Here is a 21,971-nt window from a genome sequence, read left to right as displayed (position 1 = left end):
CTAATGTATGCAAATTTACCAGTAATACATTTCTTAAAGTGCTGTGGACAGTAGGGCTGATTGTGTCTACAAGGGAACCTGGAGAACTGGAGGGGGAGGGTAGGAAGTAGAATGTGTAGCTCTTTGAGGGATCATACATGAGGCTTACACATGAATGTGTTTTTTTTGTACATTATTCATGCTGTTTTTCAGTTCTATTAATTGGTGTGGCCACCATCAACTTTCTGAGGCCACTTCCAGTTTGCAATGGCATCTTTTTTTTAGTTGAAAATCTCATTTAAATGGAATAGCGTACATTTCTGGTCTTTAAAATCTCCCTGAAGTGGATTCAGAATCTCCATTTTGTTTTCCTCAGATATTCCAAAGTTCCCAGAGTTCATTTTATTAGGTCAAAATCATTTACCTTCTCAAGATGCTGGGGAGTATGTTGAAGGATTGCCATTCCCATTGTGTAGAGGGAGATTTGAGGTACAGTGAAGCTGAGACCTCTACCCACTTGGTATTGGGGCAACAGATAGAATTTGCTTCTCTGATTTCTAGTTAATGCACTTTTGTGTTCCCCTCCCTACAACACTACTTAGTGATGCCTGATTAAGTGTCTCATTAGACCTGCTGAAATTGAGGCATATAGGTGGAGTCACTGGTTGAAGATATCTACACTGGTAGACATCTATTTTGGATGTGGCCAGGGAAGGGTCAGTCTCTGCTCTGCCGGGGAGCTATGCCTTGTGGAACTGTCTGCTACCCTTTCTTCTAGTTCCTTCTTTTTGTCAGGAACTGGATAACAGTATTAACTGTTTCTGATGAGAGTTTTATCCTTTCTGGTGCTGTTCTTTCATACGACAGAATGTTGAAGATAAAAGTTACCTCTGAAAACAACCAGCTTAAACTTTTCAATTGGCGGAAATTTTATGAGGAATTAGACCCACAGGGTTTAAGCAATTTTGCCTGGCAAGGCTACAACTCTCATATCTATTTAGCATCAGTGTTTGGGATGCTATACACGTAATGATTCTTTATCTTTGTTATCTAGTTGTGATTACTATTATAGCTAATTTTGCTTGAGTACTTGCTATTTGTCAAGTGCCTCACATGCATTTAGTCCCTATCACAATCCTCAAAATGAGTCACTTATCCTAAGTTTGCAAATGAAGGAGCTAAAACTAGATGAGGTTGAGTAACTTGTCTGGGGAATTGTTAAGTGAAAGACTAGGGACTTTAGTTTACAGAGCAGGCTCATGTCAGGGAGGAAAAATTTTCCTTCCATCCCTCTATGTTCTTTGACTGGTCTCATAATAAAATTGACATAGACACTAACAGGAGAAAAATGAATTTCATAAGTACAGGAGACCCATAAAAATGAGACGCAAAAGCAAGTTGTGCAGTTGAGCCTTATACATCCTGAGCTAAGGAATGAGATAGGGACCCAGGATTTCAAAGGGGAGGAGGATGATTCACAGGACAACAAGGAGAGCAGATAGGGGGCACCTGGGTGGCTCAGTGGTTGAGCATCTGCCTTTGGCTCAAGCCATGATCCTGGGGTCCTGGGATCAAGTCCTGCATAAGGTTCCCCACAGGGAGCCTGTTTCTCTCTCTGCCTATGTCTCTGCCTCTCTCTGTGTATCTCTCATGAATAAATAAATAAAAATTTTTTTTTTTATAAAAGGAGCAGATTGTTAGACGTTTGCCCTGCCTTACAGATAGGTCATTCAGATAAAAGTTATCTTTGGTAATAGCTCTCTATTTGGACTAGGCCCACTATCTAAATTCTTATAGGTTGTTAAGGGAGAGGTAAACGTTTTTGCTGAGTCTGCTGAGTCCTGATTGCCTTCAACTCAAATAATCCACGTGCCAAAGTGACATATTTCGGGGTCATGTATTCTGCTCTTCTACTTTGGAAGTCCATGGCTTTACCAGTTATTTTCCCCCATCACATTTCACTTCTGCCCTGACAGGAATGATACTGTCACTCACTATCAGGATGGCCTAGAAATCTTATCACGTATGTGATGTCAATTTATAGAGGGATCTTTTGTAGCAAGAATTTCGTCTAAAAATACATAAGAGCCCTCCTGCAGATATTTTGGTTTAATTGCTATGGAATGGTTTACAGGGCAAGTTTTTTAAAGCTCTCCAAATAATTCTAAAGTTCAGCTAGGGTACTATAGAGTATTAGAGACAGAATATCTAATTCTGGACAGAATTAGAGAATCTCATTGCCAGTGACTACCATGAAATTGCAACTGATCATGGATTTCCAGGTTGTGATGTTCTACATTTCCATGCCTACTACTTTTATCAATCGTACTCATTTGAAACAGGTCAAGAAAAGGGTTAGCTTTTTTCCAGCACTTCACACTGTCACCATGATTCCTTTTGCATTTATACTTATCTAACTGTGATCTTCATTTTGTGGAGAAATGTAATGATGCCTGAATCTGTCACCTTCCCTGGCTGTTCATCGGCTTTGGTAGAGGATGAGGTGTGTTGGGCTCAGTCTGGAACACTAAGTGCCTCCATTGCCTATAATTCCATTATTTTGCAGGTGACCCCTGTGCTCAGCTGAGGAAAGTCTAACTGATGCCCAGATCTCTTGAAAGTAACTAAGGGGAAAGCTCTCTTCTCTAGGGTGATGGTATGCTGAGTTTCCCAGTCTCTTCTGTTTCCAGTTTTGACCTTGACTGATAAGGACAGATTCTTTGACTCTAGAATTGTCCTTTCCAAGTATACCAGTGAGTAGGTTAGGTAGTGATAGTGTAGAACAGAAAACACAACAGAAGCCAGGAGCCATTATTAACTCAGACCCTTAGTAAGGGGAAATTATGCATCATGTGGCTTGCATTCAGGCAGGTGCGGGGAGGAATAAAAGAGGCTAGTAATTTCTTTGCTCCTCTATTTTATTTCTATTTTCATCTCCAGCCAGCCTAGAATTGGTCAGAACTAACTAGAAAAAGGGCCTGTGGTGCAGAGATGCTGAACACCCATATCCGCCTGAACTTCAGGACCAGTTTAGTGCAAAAAGGAATCCAAACTATTCATCCGCCTCAGGATTCTTATAACTTACTGTAAAAGAGAGCAGACAAATGGATTTTCTGGTTCTCTCATGACACTCCCCTGTTCAAGATCTTCTGATGGTTGCCCAACTGCCTTGTGGCCCATCCATCTGAGTGTAGAGCCTGGCACACAAGGCCCTCCACCATCTGACTCCTTTCTTCTCCAAGCCCCACATCAGTGTGCTCCTCATCCCAACCACTAGCCATGGTTCCAGAACATACCTTGCTGCCTCATGTATCTCTGCCTTTGATGAAGATGTTCCTTCTGTTTGCACTTCTCTTATCCTTTCTATCTTTTGTGACCCAGCTCTAGCCTGTCCTCCTCCATGAGGTGTTTCCTGACACCTCTTTCCCAGACTGACCTGAATTTTTTTTAATTCACCACACAATACCCTATTTAGATATGTGGCTGAGTACTGAGTACTTTTAGATATGTGGCTGAGTACTTTTTTTAAAACAAATATTTACTTAATTATTTGAGAGACAGAGAGAGAGAGAGAGAGAGAGAAAGCCTGCACACATGCATAGGGAGACGCTCTTCTAGCAGACAGCCCACCTAGCAAGGAGCCCGATGTGGGGCTTGATCTCACAACCAATGCGATCATGATCTGGGCTGAAACCAAGAGTCAGATGCTTAACTGACTGAGCCACTCACATACCCTTGATATCACTTTCTTATACATTTTTTAAAGATTTTGTTTTATTTATTCATCATGAGAGACACAGAGAGAACGAGAGGCAGAGACACAGGCAGAGGGAGAAGAAGGGTTTCACGCAGGGAGCCTGACGTGGGACTTGATCCCGGGTCCCCAGAATCAAGCCCTGGGCTGAAGTTGGCACTAAACCTCTGAGCCACCTGAGCTGCCCTACATTTTTGTTTAAATAATTCATTATGAATGTCTGAGCTCCTGTGATTACATATACAAGGGTCCTGGTGCTAGGGTCACTTTTTGGCAAAGCCTCATAACATGACATTTTCCTGCCTCAGTTTTTTTCGACTGTGAATGGAGATAATAATAGGATTATGGAGGAGATGAAAGAAGGTGATATCTGTAATAATGCATAGTAATAATTTATATGCCTAGTATATAACACAATAACAAAAACAATAATAATAACTGACACTTAGCACTTATACTGTGTCAGGTTCTATTCTAAGGGCTTTACATGTGTTAACTCATTTAATTTTCTGGGTAACCCCATTAGGTAGTTCCTGTTATCATTCCTATTTACAGATTAGAAAATGGAAGCCAGAGGGGTTAAGTACTTTTCCCAAGGTCATAAAGATGGTAACTGATAAAGATGGGATTTGATTCTGGACATTCCGGCTCCAGAGTCCGTGTGTTTAACCACCATGCAAACTCCTTAAAGTGATCAAGGAGTTAATTATGATTATGTATAAATATGAGTAAAATCTGTGACTCATTCTCAGCATGGAAGCAAAGGGCCAAGGGCCAATCCACAAAGAAGCCTGCTTGGGGTCAGCCTTAAAGGTCTGAGCCGGTCCTGGGGCTTTCCCTCCAATCCCTTCACTAACATGTGGACCAGGAGAGAGGCAAAGGAAGCTTTGTTCTATCTTCAGAGAGGTTCCAGTCCATTGCCAAACAAGCAAGAAATCAAAATCTCCGCATCCGTTGAGGTTGTGCCCATTACCCTGACCCAGAAACTGCTTAAGGAGGCTTGACGGGGAGAAAGCAAGCAGAAAATTCAGCATGGTCTCTCTGCCTGCCAAGCATCTCGGCCCGGACTGTCTGGTGGAGATGAGGCAGTGTGTCCCTTGGGACAGCAGGCGGTCGGCATGCCCGGTCTCACTGGGGAGAGGGGGGAAGTGCGTTTCTAAACTTTCTCATTCTCTCTCAGGATCTGGCAGTTGCAGGTGGCGACTTCTCTCCGCAGTCAGGGCGCAGACCATCACCACTAGGGGGTGCCTAGGCATTTCGGAGAGCGTCCCGGCCAGCGGCCTTCCCAGCACCTGGGCAGTGTTCTCTGATAGGATGGATTCTTGTTTATAAGCTTGAAGTTATTGTTCTAGCTATTCTAAGCATAAACATGGGGAAAATGCTTCTTCCGGATTAAGTAAGGTCAGCTTGAACCATCCCCAGAGACGCAGCTGCTTCTTGCCTCTGCTGCCAGCCTAGGGGTCCCTCTCAACCCCCACCCTCCCCTCCCCTTGCTCTCTCAGCAGGGAGTGGGGCAGGTGGGGAAGGGCATCTGGCTCGGGCCTGCTTGGGGACTGGGTCACTGGTGGGAACAGCTGTGACAGGGATGGGCATCACCCTTGGGTTTCTTATTGGATGTGGTTTTCCAGAATGTTTGGCAAATACCTGGCTGGCTAACTGTTCTTTATTTTTTTTTTTTTAAGATTTTATTTATTTATTCATGATAGACATAGAGAGAGAGAGAGAGGTAGAGACACAAGCAGAGGGAGAAGCAGGCTCCATGCACCGGGAGCCTGACGTGGGATTCGATCCCGGGTCTCCAGGATCGCACCCTGGGCCAAAGGCAGGCGCTAAACCGCTGAGCCACCCAGGGATCCCCTGTTCTTTATTTCTGTCACATATTTGTCCATGTCTTTTCCTGTTCCATCAAAGATGATGACAGGTAAACCCAAGGAAGTGGCCCTAGGGAGACAGCAGTAGGAATGGTAAGCAGATCCAGAACTAGGGTGGGGCAGGAGAGGCATCTAGACAGTCTCTTGCTTGCAGTTCCTGAGAGCAAGTGTCTCCTTTCATTTTGTGGTCCAGGCAGTGTTCTTGTCTCCTGCATCATCTCAGCCCAGAATGGCCCCTATGAGAGGTACCCTGGCAGCACTGGGCAGCGAGCTGTTTGTCTTCTCTTACCCTTTTAAACCCTTCACTCCACTTTCTTCCACTCCTACCCTCCTAAACCTCTAGCTCTTCTTGTCCAGTCCTGTTAGGGTATTGTTGGATAATGATTAATAAGGACTTCCTAATCAGGCTTCTAGAATAAAAGTAGCTAACCTTTTTTTTTTTTTTTCCTTTTCAGTGTTGACCAAGTGCCAGCCACTCTTCCAAAGGCTCTGTAGCTACTGGCTCACTTAATTCTCTCAATGACATCGTACTGAAGGCATCTACTTTACTAATTAGGTAACCAAGGCACAGAGAGTTTAAGAAGCTTGCCCAAGGCCACACAGTTAGTACATGGTAGAGCCACAATTTGAGTCCAGGAAGTCTTTGCCTCAGAGCCTGTAGTTTTAGGCATTATACTTCCTGACAAACCTAATTCTCATCCAAATCTGAAGGGAAAGATTGAGGCTCATTAGCCAAGTGCTCTAATCTCAGGAATCTCTAGAAGGCAATTGTCTTTCCTAAACAATCTCTGAGAGATGCTAGATTTCTAAAATAGAGCAGACTGCTTTGGGAAGGAAATTAGCTTTTACACGGAACAATCTGAGACCCTTGATCCGATCCAGAGCATTCAAGGTTCTCCAGACCAGGGCTGATTCTAAACAGAACTGCTTCCTTCCAGATTTGTGAGTGAAGTGGATTTGCCTGCTGCTTGAGCATTCCAGCCCATGCCTGCTATGGACAACCACACTGTCTTCATCTCTCCCTGCCAGTAAGTTTGCAACACACCCAAAATAAAATTCCTAAAATCACTTTCTCCATATGGCCGCATCTGATTAACCCTGAGGATCTCTGAGTCTTTCTTTATTCTGCATCCCGTCACCATCTAAGTCCCAACATTTAATTAAGGACTTTTTCCAGACTTCTTCCAAAGAACTGGAATATCTTTAGAATCTTTTCTGAAATAAATGGCATTGCGTTTATGAGTTCTCAGAGATACAGTTGTTCAGGAGAGACAAGTCACAGGTAAGGCTTCCTACAGTTTGTAGAGTTTAAATGAAGTTTGGCTTTCATATCATAGTGACATTTGTGAATCTGTTGCTTAGGAAAAGCTCCCCAGACTGTGTGTGATGTTTATCTTTCCAAAGATACAAGCCTAGACTTGCTGGTGTCCTCCTTCTGTATACAGTTGTGCTCAGGTAAGCTGTCTTGGTCAGAAGGCTGCCCCAAGGGAGAGTCTCCCTAAAAGGGACCCCAGGAATTTATCTACATCTTAAAAGGCTCCATCAGCATCTGGAACTACTTCACCCTACCTTGTAAAGCACCAATTCTGCTACTCAGCAAAGGCATGGTCTCGAGGCCTAGTTTTGAGGGCATGAGTCCTGAAATTTCTTCTGTGTCATCCTTATGTAATCTTTCTTGTGTACCTGCACTGCAGCCTATGCAACCTCTCTTTACTTGCACTGGAATCTGAGGACTTGGGAATTTTACCCTATGTCTGTTTGCAAGCTTTCCACTGGCAGGCCTGGGCTGGCACGTCATACAAGGCTGGTGCTCCCCACCCCCCACCCAGTGTGTTTCTTAGAGGCTTTGCTTGTGGTGCTCCACGAATGTTTCCACTGGCTAAATTGAATCTGGCCAACAGGAATACTGGAGGGATGGTTAAACGAATGGAAACATTTACTAAATACTGCATTTGAAACGGATGGTTTTTCTGATCTCCTCATGATGATGATTAACCTCTTTGAATGGTATTTATGCCCACGAATAGATTACTAAAAGGGATTGGGCATATTTCTATCCACGTTTTTAATATAAGCAATACAGTTATTTTTGGCTTCTTTGGAACTTACCCCAATTGGGGAAGGTAGCTTAACACCCCCCCACCCGACACAAACCAAAACATAATTGATCAAAAAAGAATTTCAATTAATTAATTTTTTTTGGTGCAAGGCTTGGAAAATAATAGGAAAGGGAAAGTGGGGAGGATCACTCATCAAAAAGTGTTTTAAGAAACTTGCCAGTTTCTATTTCATGAAGGTTTACATTGACACTGCTAACATTGACAAATGAAGGAAAAGGAAATGCCGCTCATTAGTTGGTGTTTTTGCTGTTCTGTATGTTCATGGTGTCCCTCCCACACAGAGTCCTTGATGTTTCTTCCTCTGACCCTTTCCCATGACTCTGACCCCTTCTTGGTGGGGCCTTTTCCTAAGACTCCTTTGCATCTCACATGGTAAGATATGATGCATCTTCTGCATAATGGCGCCCCCACTCTGGATAGCAGTCCCAAGCCTCAGTTAGTTCCATCTATGTGGATGAAAGGAGTTAAGATGTTGAATTGTACTCATCAGCTCACTTATTATTTTGCTTTATGTTTCTGAAAAAACAAAAACAAAAACAAAAAACAAAACAAAACAAAAAAAACAACCTGTGTTTTTTCCTAGCTGGAAAAGTGGTAACTTGACTGTAGAAAATACAAGTGAAACATAAAGAATAAAATAACAATTTCACAAAATACTACTACAAATTTTGGGATCTTACCTTTCATATCTTGTTTTCTGAAAACAAAAATATAAACACTTGACAAAGTTTATATATCTATATATGATTTCTGTCGCATGACTGGAGTCATGGTCTACCTAGAATTTTGTGTCCTGCTTGTTTTCACTTAGAGAGGGTAGTATTTCCTGATATTTTTAAATACGTCTTAAAAAAATCATTAAAAATTTTTCCCCAGTTTCATTGAGAAATAATTGACATGCATCACTGTGTATGTTTAAGGCATGCAGTATGATGGTTTGATTTACAAATCATTGTAATGATTACCACAATAGGTTCAGCTAACATCCATCTTCTCATATAGATATAATAAAAGGAAGAAAAATGGATAAAAGGAAAAACATTATTTTCTTTGTGATGAGACCCCTAGTACTTACTCTTTTAATAAGTTCCCCGTATATTGTGCAGTGGTGTTAGTTATAATCATCATTCGAAAATGTAATTTTTAATAGTTGCATGTAGCTTATCATACATGATTATATCAAGATTTATTTAACAGGTCTCCTAGTGGTCAACATTTCAGTTCCTTTTATAGTTTTTACTATGATAAAACAATGGTGAATAGCCTTTGGTAAATTTATAGCCTCTCAGTTTCATTCCTTAGGGTAGATTTTTAGAAGAATAATATTGTGCTGAGGAGGAACACTTCTGGATATATATATATATATATATATATATATATATATATATACATATATATCTCCTTCCCAGTTTCCTTTGAGAAAGTCCATTGCAATTTAAAATTCCCACCCATAGCATCTGAGAGGTCCGGCCCCACTGGAACTTCATTAGGACTGTGCATGTGTATGTTTGTGTGTGGATAAACATACCTCCACAAGTAAGTGAAATGAGACAGATAAAAAGATATGGTATCTGAATTTTTTTAAAGATTTATTTATTTATTTATTTATTTATTTATTTATTCATGAGAGACAGAGAGAGAAAGAGAAAGGCAGAGACACAGGCAGAGGAAGAAGCAGGCTCCATGCAGGGAGCTCGATGTGGGACTGGATCCTGGAACTCCAGGATCACACGCTGAGCTGAAGGCAGATGCTCAACCACTGAGACACCAAGGCATCCCTGGTGTCTGACTTTTTAAAAATTAAAAATGTTTTCTCCAGGTTTAATGACATATAATTGACATGTAATTGACACGATGGTGTATATTTTAACTTGCATGTTTTATAACTAGTGAGATTGAGTACTTTTACATAGACATTTGGATAGATCAAATGATCAGCTATTGACTTGAATTATATTCATTTTCCCAGAGGATTTATATGGATGTTAAAACAAGATTTGTGTGTATATATTATATATATATGAGATGAAATGTAAATCACAGAATCATTGTCGGATTTAAGAATGAATCAGATCATATAAAGAGACACATGGCAGCAGTAGGAGAAGCATGAGAGGGATGGCCTAAAGCTGGTAAGGAAATAATGATACTGTTGGTAAATGACAAATGTGAGAAGGAAATGAGTAATAGTCCCCCAATTTCATTTTTATATTTTATTCCAATGAATCTAGATGCCATCCATGAGGTAGGCAGCTTCTGTATACATCACCACCTGGGAAGCTTGGAACACAGTAATTAGGGGCACTGTCTTTGTACCCAGGACTGGCTTTGGGCCAGGTATTTTCTGCTTATCCCCAAGTGACCTTGAGCGAATCTTACCTAACCTCTCTTATCCTCAATTCCATTAACTGCAGTATGGGGATGATAATGCCTACTTTTCTGTGTTGTGAAAGTGAAAAGGAAAAATTTATATAAGCCCTCAGCACTGTGTCTGATACACGATAGGAGCCTGATACATGGTGGCAGTAACTGTGGTCATCTATGGGTATGTCATCTGCCACCAGTATCTTGTACTGAAGGCAGTGTGCCTTTCTCCATGGCATTGTTGGGCAGTAAAATGATGGGGAAATAAGTCTAATTCCTTCTTTTCATTAATGCAGATTTAGCCACGTGGCCTGTTATCCAGTTAAATTCACCATCCCCACCTCTGTTGCAAGTGATGCTGTTTATACAGCTAGACACCACCTCATGCTTTTTAAAATGACCCAAATCTTAAAAGACTGACTATATCAAGTGTTGATGAGGATATATAGAAAGTGAAACTCATGTCTACTCCTGTCGGGAATGTAAAATGGTACAATTACTCAGGAAAACAATTTAGCACTTTCTAAAAAGTTAAACATACACAGACCATATGATCCAACCATTCTACTTCTAGATTTGTACCCAAGAAAGAAAACCAAATATGTGTTCATACAAAGACTTGTTCACAAATATTCATCAATGCTTTATTGGTAATAGCCCCAAACTCGACACGACCCAAATGTTCATCAACAATTAAGTGGATAAACAAATTATGGCACACTCATATAATGGAAAACATTCAGCAATAAAAAGGAATAAAGTATTGGTACACAGAGCAACATGGATGAATGTCAAGATGATTATACTGAGTGAAAGAAACCACACACACTAAATAGTACATACTATCTGACTTCATTTATATGAAATTTTAGAAACTGACAGAAAGCAGATCAGAGGTTGGGTGTCAGAGAGAGATGGGAGGAAGAAATTACAAAGGGGTGTGAAGAGACTTGAGGCTGATGGATATAGTCATTTGGCCTACTGATGGTTTCAAGGGGGTATCCTATATCAAAACTTATCAAATGATACACTTTATATATGCTTCAATGATTGTATGTTCATTACCCCTTGATAATGGTGCCTAAGAAAAGACCAATCAATTATATATCAGTGAGTTTCAACACTCATTCATATTAGACTATGGATTTGACTAATAGGTATGATAATGAACAGGGATGCAGACCCAGAGGTCTCTAACTTCAAAGGCTGTTTTTCTTTTTTTAAAGATTTTATTTATTTATTAATTCATGACAGACACACAGAGAAAGGCAGAGACACAGCAGAGGCAGAAGCAGGCTCCCCATGGGGAAGCCGATGCGGGACTCAATCCCAGGACCCTGGGATCATGATCTAAGGTGAAGGCAGATGCTTAACCACTGAGCCACCCAGGTGCCCTCAAAGGCTGTGTTTTGATTGAGTCACATACCTCTTGTAATTGAAATGTTGAGACTCTTGAACTCATGTCTTTTGGCTCCTAAAGCAGTTCTATTTCTATTCATTTCTTTTCATTTATTTCATGGTTAGGACTAACTTTTATTTTTTTTATTTTTTAAAGATTTGATTTTATTTATTTTGACAGAGAGCAAGAGAGCACAAGCAGGGGGAGGGGCAGAGGGAGAGGGAGAAGCGGCTCTCCACTGATCAGGGAGCCCCATGCAGGCCTCAATCATGACCTGAGCCGAAGACAGATGCCCAACCATCTGAGCCACCTCATTGCCTCCAGAACAACTTTTAATCACATGCATCACACAAATGTATAACCTGAATATTAAAATTTGAACCTATTAGAATCTGTTTTCTCCTACATCTACTCCCAGTGCTGCTTTCCACTCCTTTTTGCCCCCAGGAGGCAAACCCACCTATTAAAATATTAGATATTAACTATTGGTTAAGGGATGTACCCAGGGGAACTCAACAACAGAGGCAAAGATAAGAGATGTTAGGTGTGACACATGCACCTCAAGTGCTTCCCAATGACAAAAGTCCCTGTTGTGACTGACAGCTACCATCCATTTGTTTTCTTTAGCCTCTCCTTTTTGTCCTTCTACATCATTAGCAATAGTCCTTTCATGCAAAAGAGCTAATAACCAGTCAGCCCTTCCAGATACCACAGGAAAAATCTGGACTCCTAAGGCATGCCTCCAACCTAAGAGAGGCCCTTCCCCACAGAACCCAAGTGGGATCCAGGAGCTACACTGGCATAGGTAGGCTCCTCTGCAACCCTTCACCTTGGGCTGATCTCCTTCCTTCATGGTTTGGTGGGCAAGAAATCCAGTTGCCATGGCAACTTCCAGCAGCCATTTCAGGCTAGATAGAACATTCCCTAAGGCTCTTCTCCATCTGTGTGTCCTTGGCAATCTCCCTGCCTTGGTGAAGTAGGTGGGGAACCACTTCCTCTAGGGATCTCCCCCAGCTCACAGATATCATAAATGGGCAGGGGAACTGAGTTGTCATGGCAGCAACTCCTCTAGTTCTTCCACTTGAAGAAAGTCTGGCTCAAGGGATCTTCCTGGTGCTCCCAATGGCAAAGTCAGCAAGGAACTGCATTATCTTAATAGTTTCCACAAGATCTTTCCAAGAGAAGGGTTGGCTTTGTAGGGTGGCTGCTGGGGGATGGGCAAGGAGTTTGGCTGAAGAGGTCTGTTCCCAGGGACCTCACTGCCATGGTAACATCCCCAGTGGCAGGAACAGGGCAGGCTTCTAACCAGCTAAGCCCTGATGCCACCTTTCATGTCTGTTCTTGTTCCTCTCTGCTGCCTTTCTTCATTTTCACAAACCCCAGGGATTCTGTTGGCTACACCCCTCCTAATTCTTGCGATCACTGTGACTATGCTTTTCCCTTGCTCAGGACTAGTTTCAGGTAGGCTGCTATCTATCATTGTCTGTCTTCACCTTCTCTGCTGTTCATAATTCCACAGGCAAAAAAAAAAAAAAAAAAATTCCCCTTGAAAAAAAGATAGGTTTTGTGTGCAAGACAATGGGGATAGAGGAGAATAACAAAAATAATGATCACAGGAGAGTCCAACCAATTCTGTAAGTTATAACCGTGTTCATCCATGTGAGGGCATCCTTTCCCTTCAGGCCTCAGATGATCTTCTCATTCCTAGTCTTGGAACCTTTGATGGGAACAATGGTGGCTTTGATACTCAAACACTTGGGGTTGAATCCTGTTTCAAGCTATTCCTACTAGCTGAGAAATCACAGGCAAGTCATATTCCTTTCTGGGTGTCTATTTTCTTATCTGTAGAAAGCAAAATTAAAACGTTCCTCACATACTGTGGTGAGAATCAAGAGATGTAATATACATGAAAGTACTTTGCCAGTATTCAGGCACTTTACAAATCTTGATTATTTTCATAATTTTCATTCTCATGGAGCATTCTTAATTGATTGGTTCATTCAATTATTCATTTGAATGAATGAGGGAGCTCATTCTAATACTTCCTTTCAGGCAGGTTACATAACCTCCAGGAGGGTCACTTTTCTCAGCTGTACAGTGGGCTAACCACAATCTCAAAGTATGATTTTGAAGATTAATGAAGTACTGACTTATAAATATATATGCCAGTGCCAGGCAGAGTACCTACTCAATTAATGGTAATTGTTGTTATCGATTATCTACTGTAAATTCTTTTAGGTTTCTCCTTAAAAGTCTTGAGTCATGCTGCTGTGACTCAGGTCTTCCTCATTATTCTCTTTAGCACTTTTAAAGGCTGAGAATTAACAAAGAAGGATGGGGCCAAGTAGAGACTGTCACCACGATCAGGGGTTATTTGAAATGATAGAGGAGACCATAATACTTTTCAAATCTCTTTACAGTCAGTGCAGGGTCAGCAAATTTGGCCCTAACTCTTGGAGGAGGCACAGGTTTCTCTGGGGAAACTTCTCCGTGGTTGCCTCTTCCTCCCTGCCTTGGCCCTTTCTGTCCCCATGGGCCAAGGGTCAATACCCTCTTGCTGACACCATTGGGACTCTCACTCAGGCCTGCCTTCCCTCATATCAGCTCTCAGGCCTTCTCTGAGGGTCCTCCCTTCTTCCAAGCTCACCTAACCCACTGTTGGCTATTCCTTTCAAGTATAACTCAGTGTTCAGCAGTCTAATCAATAATTTATAGATAAGACATTAAAAAATAATGAACACTTAAAACACTGCCCCTCCCAGAAAATAATTTTGCAGTTCAAGTGGGGCTTTCAAAGGCTTCACTCCTAACCCCTTTGTAAAAGCTTTCATAGCTACATCAGCCTGCAGTGACTTAGCCTGCTTTTTCTCCCTGAACTACTACTAAGCTTAGGGCATTTTAGATTTAATTGTGCTTTGATTATTTCATGTACTAGTCTTTTCTCTCCAGTGAGATTGTAAATTTCTCAAGGGTAGGAATTTTTTTTTTTTTTAATTCTTCTTGGTATATCCTACTCTGACCAGCAGTGTTGGGCATAAAGTAGATTCTCAGTAAAAAATTTACAATTGTTTTCTAATGGTGAGAATTCACTCAGCCAGGAAAATGGCTTCTAACACCTTGAGTTACATTTGGAAAACTGAGTTATCATAAATTCCTGATTGATTCTAAAAACAACTATTTTAGGGGTTCTGTCTCTGTATCCTTCCTAAACAACCACACTAGGATGATTTTATTTAAATGAGGATGTCATTTCAAGTGGTGTAGCTTCAAGAGATTTCTTTATAAATTTGTATCCAAAGAAGCAATTGTGGACTTGCAATATACCTATTCTAAACTATCTAATTATTTCTGATAAACCACTAGATATCTTCATTCCAGGAAGTCCAAGTTTAAAATAGGTCCTCTTATGGGAAGTGATGCATAATGGAATTGCATCTTCCTTATTGATTAGATATTTTTAAGATGTGCCTTTTGCTCAAAACCAAAGGACAGAGATATAAGAAGAGCACACTCTAAAATAGTTAAATTAGAAAAAAATAGCAGATAAAGGAAAAATAAATGTTAAAATTAGCTAAGTTATCTCAGTTTGTAAAGAAAGTTTTTTTTTTCCCCTCACTCTTAGCAATGGGAAGGAGAGAGTTTCTCAGACATAGAGCCCCTCCAGAAAGACTGTTGGTCTCCAGTTCCTCCAGGTATAAAGAAATGTTAATATCATACAAGATGTTATCAACTGTCACAAGGATATATAAGGGTAGAGTTGTTCTCAAAGGTAGCAGTCAATGCATCAAGTTCTTTTTTTCTGGGGGATAAATTAAAATGCCCTTTAAAAGGCAGTGCATTAGTTCACAAGGGTCAAAGTAACATCCTCTGTAATGACAAGGAGCCTGGCTTTCTTCTGATGGCTGTTTGCATAATTGAGTTATGCTCAGTCACACCACCAGATGAAAGTGAGGTAAGAAGGACTTCAGGATTAGTTTTCCTTCAGGAAATGGCCAGAGGAAAAGTTGGGTACCTTGGGTTGTCATATGGGGACAGAGACTGGGAAGGGAAGAGACATGGTTCCTGGTTACCTTGGTCCCCATATTTGGAGGATATGGGAGTAGGACATGTCATTGGTGCTGCGGTCTTTCATTAAGATCCTCAAATTCCCTTTGAGGACTGAAGCATTAAGTCCCCTGGTTACCAGGAGTATTGGCTGTTGTTAGTTCACTACTGAGTTCTTTCTATTGTCAATAGTTTAACAGAACTGCCTTGACCAACGTCAGGCCCTCTCTCTAGGGGAGCTGTATCCAATGCACTGTTAATAAAAACTCAGCCCCCTTGCCTCGATTTGGGCTCTTAGGGGTCATCAGCTCTATTGTTCTTGTGTGATGATGCTGAAGTCTGCATGAAGACTGCACCACAGTTCAACCTGTCCCTTTCCCTGTCCTACTTCCTTCTCTCCCATGAGTGTTGATACCAAGAGCACTTCCTACAAACTCCCTCCCACAGCTTCATCTCAGAGTCTGTTTCCTTGGGGGCATCTGAACTAAGATAGAGCATCTTTTAAGTTTTGAATGAGGATTGAGACTTTTCTACCAGGGAAGTTCTCAGATGGTTAAAAACCTAGGATCTTAAAACTCAATAGGGCAATATTAGCTAATCTTTTAGAGGAAGAGCTGAGACCAGAGAGACTAAAGGTCCAAGGTCACACAGTAGATACCAAATGAAGGCCAGTGCTGGAACTCAGTTGTCATGACTCCTGAAGTGGGGTTTTTACCCACATTATGTGGCTGCCCTGACATTGCCATGGTGGGAAGCAACAGCTGATAAGCAGGTGGTAATGAGTTGCTCCCTTCAGAGAAAAGAATGATGAGAAAGAGATACTGAACCAATGAAGGGCCCACTGCATTCCTATTCAGCTTTGTGTTGAAAAGGGGCTGTGAGGAGGTGTTCTGATTCCATTGCTGATGACCTTCCTTCAGTTTTTTCCTTTGGATGCTGAGGGGGCTATGTTATGAAATAGGTAATAAATGTCGCAGAGATGAATGAGGAGCTAAAGAACCCTCCAGGCTTCTCTAGCTCAGCTGGTCTCACAATAACAATCTTGGCAAGAAGGGCTGCTGCCAGAGTAACAGCAGTAAAAGGATCCTGAGCCCAGGCAATCTGCAGAGTTAGTACGTGTACAAAGCATTCCGATGATTACACTCTTATTGTTTACTGGATCATTCTTACAAAATACTTCACAGGCACTGATTCATTTTCCCCAGATATCACTTACCATATTATTGTCTTCTTTTAGTGAATGAGTCTGAATCTTTCCAGTTTGGGAAGGTCTACTTTTCCTGTACACTGTTGCTTTCCTTTCTGTCAACCTCTCCCCTTCTCCCTCCATGGCTTCTTAACACAATGTGGGTGGGATTGATTCCTGACCACCCCAGCCCTCAGCCAAAGGTGGAGGAGGTCCTGACTGGCCTAAACCAATCAGCAGCATCTTGTCCCCATTGCTATAGTAACTGGCTCAGAGATTACCTTACTATTTCTAAACCTATATTGGTCAACCCCTGACATTGTCTCAGTGATTAGTTCTGAGGGGTATGAGAACTAAGTTGAGTCAGAGTAGAAGACTTTTGATGGTTAGAGAAATAAAAATTCCATCTCCTCTAAGATGGGAGGATGTAGAAATTGGAGATTTGGGACTGATGCGACCATCAATCCACTTTATCTTAGAGGAGTTTAGCCAGAAGATGAAGCTAACACACAGAGAAGGGTAGAGCAGAGTCAATAACCAAGACTGTATTGGAGTCTTGGTCAAAACAGCATCTGAACCTGACTCTATCTTTGGATTTTTCAGTGATGCATGCAATATATTAATATCCTGTATAGTTCCAGTAGGGTTTTCTATTTCCTGCAACCAAATACATGCTGCTTGAACGCTTCCTGTAGAGACTGCTTTCTCTACACAGACCTCTTTCCTATGCAGTCCTAATCTGGTCCTTCCTAGCAATGAACAATTTTAAAATGGAAATAGAACTCTTGCCAAGAGGAAGCCAAAAGACTAGTACAAAGAGCATCCATTGATGGATTTATCCAATAATTTTGTCTCACTCTGGTGCTCAGGGTCTCAAGTTGTAGGTCACTGTATCTTGGCCTATCCAAATGATGGGCTTCCCTAAGTAGTGTACAGTATCCATGAGGGTAGGAGCAGTATATCATATGACTTGAATATAATCCTACAGTGCTAAATAAAATGCTTTTGCACCATGTAAGTGCTCAGAAAATTGAAGTTGAACTCAAGTAAATTCAAGGCCTGTCACTGCCATTAGCACATCTTCTAGAAGCTAGGGAGAAAGGATATTCCCCACACCACTGTCAAGTCTGGGATATAAAGTAAACTGCCTTGGCCAAACTCTTTCCCTGTTGAATTACAAGCAACTGGTACAGGGTCTGGTCCAGAGTTAGGTAGTCATTTGTTGAATAAATTCACTTTTAATTTGTAACCACACAACTCATTTGTTCACTTTCACTTAACAATTCTGAGCAATTCTACTTTTCTGTTCTCCTTAACCTTCCTTTCCCATAACATAACCTCCCATACAAACTAATTCTCATTCAATAACCTTGGGTTAAATGTGACCAAGAAAAGAGTGGACATCCTTTGCATTTTCACCAGTAAATCCTTACATCTCCCTCTACCTGCACACATTTATTTGTTCATGTAACAGATACTTGTTGAACATTCACTACAACGAGGTCCTACAAAGACAAAAATATAGATTAAATCTCTTCCTTGTATATTCTAGGGGAGAGAGTGCATACAAATAATCAAATAAGACAAACAGTATACTTTCAAATAGTGATTATGTACTATGAGGAAAATATATCAGAGTACAGACAGGGACTTGGGGTAAGTGGGGTGGGATGGAATTATCCCAGTGAGTCAAGAAAAGCCTCTTTGAAGAAATAATATTTAATCAGGGATTTGAATGATAAGGGAAAGCCATATTAAGATTTATAAGAATGACCTGGCAGATGGAATAGCAAATATAAACTCTGAGATGGAACAAATGTGGTTTGGTGTAGGAAGAGCAAGAAGACTGGAGTGTAGGGTGAGAGGAGGGGTAGAAGATGAGGTCCATGGACTGAAGAAGTGTGGGTCATACAGGGCTAAGGACCATTTCTGCTTTCCCTTCACAGGAAAATGGAAGATTCCCCCTCACTTGAAACATTTTCTTCTGTTGCGTATCTGTGATACCAATGGCTGCCTGCTTCCCCTCTTGCCTCAGGACCTCTCAATCTCAGTCTTCTTTGCCTCTTTCACTGAACTTTTTTAAAAAAGATTTATTTATTTTAGAGAGCCGAGTGAGAGCAGGCACGCATAATGGGGGGAGGGGCAAAGGGAGAAGGAGAGAGAGGATCTCAAGCCTACTCCCTGCTGAGCATGGAGCCTGACCTGGGGCTGATCCCATGGCCCTGAGATCATGACCTGAGCTGAAATCAAGAGTTGGAGGCTTAACCTACTGAGCCACCCAGGCACCCCTCTTTCCCTGAACCTTTTAATGTCAGAGTATACCAGAACTTATTCCTTAGATCTGTTCTTTCTCTACTTTCTCTTTCTTTCCTGTATCTTCTCTCCTCCTCTTTCTTCTCTTTCTCTGTGTCTCTCTCAGTCTCTCCTTTCTCTCTTGTTTTATCCAGTACCATGGCTTTAAATATCATCAACATGGTCACTGAGATTGGACAGCATTGACTTCTCTTAGCCTCAGACTCATATATTTAGCATCCTCCTCAACAGCTCCATTTTGAGGACAAAATAAGCATCTTGAAATTAACATGTAAAAACAACACTCTTGATTTCACACATTCCCAACATGTACTTTCTGAAGTTTCCAGTATCTTATTAATGGTACCACTGAGTTGCTCAAGCCAAGAATCTGGGTGTCATTCTTGATTTATCTTTTTCCTTACACCCCATATCTAGCTCATCATCTAGCTTCATGGCTCTATCTTCAGAATCTCAAATCTGTCCATTTTACTACATTGCCACCATCACTAACCTTTCATATCCTACATCTGTTCCTATCTTGTTACTCCACCCTTCAAAAATCTGTCATTCATAAAACAGACAAGATGGTTTCTAAAAATATAGTCAGATCACAAGAATTACTGTTTAATACTCTTCAATACCTTCCAATATTTTTTTAAACTGTAGTAAAACACATGTAACATAAAATTTACCATTTTAAACATTTTTAAGTGTGCAATTCAGTGGCATTAAGTACATTCACATTTTGTGTAACCATCACACAATCCATTTCCAGAACCTTTTAATAATCCCAACCTGAAACTGTATGCATTAAATAAATCCAAATCCTCCCCTCCACCCAGTTCCTGATAACCACTGTTCTACTTTCTGTGCCTATGAATTTGATTATTCTCGGTACCTAAAAAAAAATGAAATCATATAATATGTGTCTGGTTTATTTCAGTTGGTATAATATTCATGTTGTAGCATATATCGGAATTTCACTTTTTAAAAGCTGAATAATATATTCCATTGTATGTTTATAACACATTTTGTTCATCCATTTTTCTGTTGGACATTTCGACTGTTCCTACTGTTTGGCTATTGTGAATGATACTGTTAGAATATTGGTGTACAAATATCAATTCAGGTCCTTGCTGTCAGTTCTTTTGGGTATATACCTAGAAGTTATTCTGGATCATATGGTAATTCCATGTATAATTTTTTTGAGGAAACACCATATAGTTTTCCACCATGGCTGCATCATTTTATATTCCCATCAGTAATGCTCATATGGGTTCCAATTTCTTCTCTTTCGTTTTCTTTGTAAAATAATAACCATCCTAATAAATGTAAAGTGATATCTCATTGTAGTTTCATTTGAATTTTCATAATGATTGGTGATTTTGAGCATCTTTTCATGTGCTTATTGGCCATTTATATATCTTCTTTGAGGCGAGGTCTTTTTAAGTGCTTTGGCCGGTTTTGAATTGAGTTGTCTGGTTTTTGTCATTGAGTTGTAGAAGTTCTTTATATATTCTAAATATTAATCTCTTATCAGATATATAACTTGAAAGTGTTTTTTTCCAGTCTATAGGGTAGCTTTTTACTCTCTTAATGGTGTCATTTGATGCACAAAATTCACAATTTTGCTGAAGTCTAATTTATTTATTTTTGTTATTGTTGCTTGTGCTTGTGGTGTTATATCCAAGAAATTATTGTGAAATCCAATGTCAAGGAGTTTTTTTCCAATGATTTTTTTTCAAAGAGTTTTATAATTTTAGTTCCTATGTGTAGGTCTTTGATTCATTTTGAATTAATTTTTGTATCTGGTCTTCCATTAGCTTTTAAAATAAAAGCCAGGGGCAGTCCCGGTGGCTCAGAGGTTTAGCGTTGCCTTCAGCCTGGGGTGTGATCCTGAAGACCCGGGATGGAGTCCCACGTCGGGCTCCTTGCATGGAACCTGTTTCTCCCTCTGCCTGTGTCTCTGCCTCTCTCTCTCTCTCTCTCTCTCTCTCTCTCTCTCTCTCTGTGGGTGTCTCTCATGAGTAAATAAATAAAATCTTAAAAAAAAAAAAAGCCAAATTGGATCTGGCATATCTCTCCAACTTTATCTCAGCACTCCAACCTCCCCATTTCACTCTACTCCACCCATGATAGGTGGTTTCCTTTCTCTATTTTTGCCCCAGTTTTATTGAGACATAATGATATATAAAATTGTGTAAATTTGAGGTATAACAGGTTGACTTGATACATTTATTTATTGCTAAATAATTACCCCCATAGCATTAACTAACACCTCCATCCCCTCACATATTTTTAACACACTAAGCTCTTGTCCATATCTGAGAGTTATACTTGTTTCCTCTGTCTAGATGACTTTTTGCATGGCTGGTTCATGCTCACCTTTCAGGTTACAGCTCAAACATCATGTTCCTCCAGAGGCTTTATCAACTCTTTCTTTTCTACTTCTTCTTCCCATTTGTCTTTCTGCTCTTTCCAGGTTATTCTTTTTATTCCACCCCATTTATTTGCTTTATAACACTTAGAAAATCTGTAAGTGCTCTGTTTGTTTATTTATTTATTTATTTATTTATTTAGTTAGTTAGTTAGTTAGTTAGTTAGTTTGTTTCTTTTTCATCTCCTTTCCTGTGGAGGATCTGCCTGGATTACAGCTATACCCCCTGCACTAAACACTACTGGCACACAGTAAGTTCTTATACAGTTTTAATAAATGAATGACTACATACAAGAATAAACCATTGAATGAATGGGAAATTAACTAGTCCTTAGCTAAGAATTCTCAGTTTTTTAAAAATATGCCTTCTGCTTAGCCTTAGAACAATGGAAAAGTATTCTTATCTTTTAATGTGGTTAATCAGCCTATTAGTAATGTTGATCTCAAAGATTGCTTATTTTTCTTTATTTTATATGGATTAGGATTTTTTACTATGGATTAGGTCTATTTGCAGTCTAATTT

The sequence above is a fragment of the Canis lupus genome, chromosome 5, assembly GCF_048164855.1.
Source record: "Canis lupus baileyi chromosome 5, mCanLup2.hap1, whole genome shotgun sequence".
In the NCBI taxonomy this organism is placed as follows: Eukaryota; Metazoa; Chordata; class Mammalia; order Carnivora; family Canidae; genus Canis; species Canis lupus.
The sequence above is the reverse complement of the archived record's forward strand: the minus strand, read 5'-3'. Positions refer to the sequence as shown.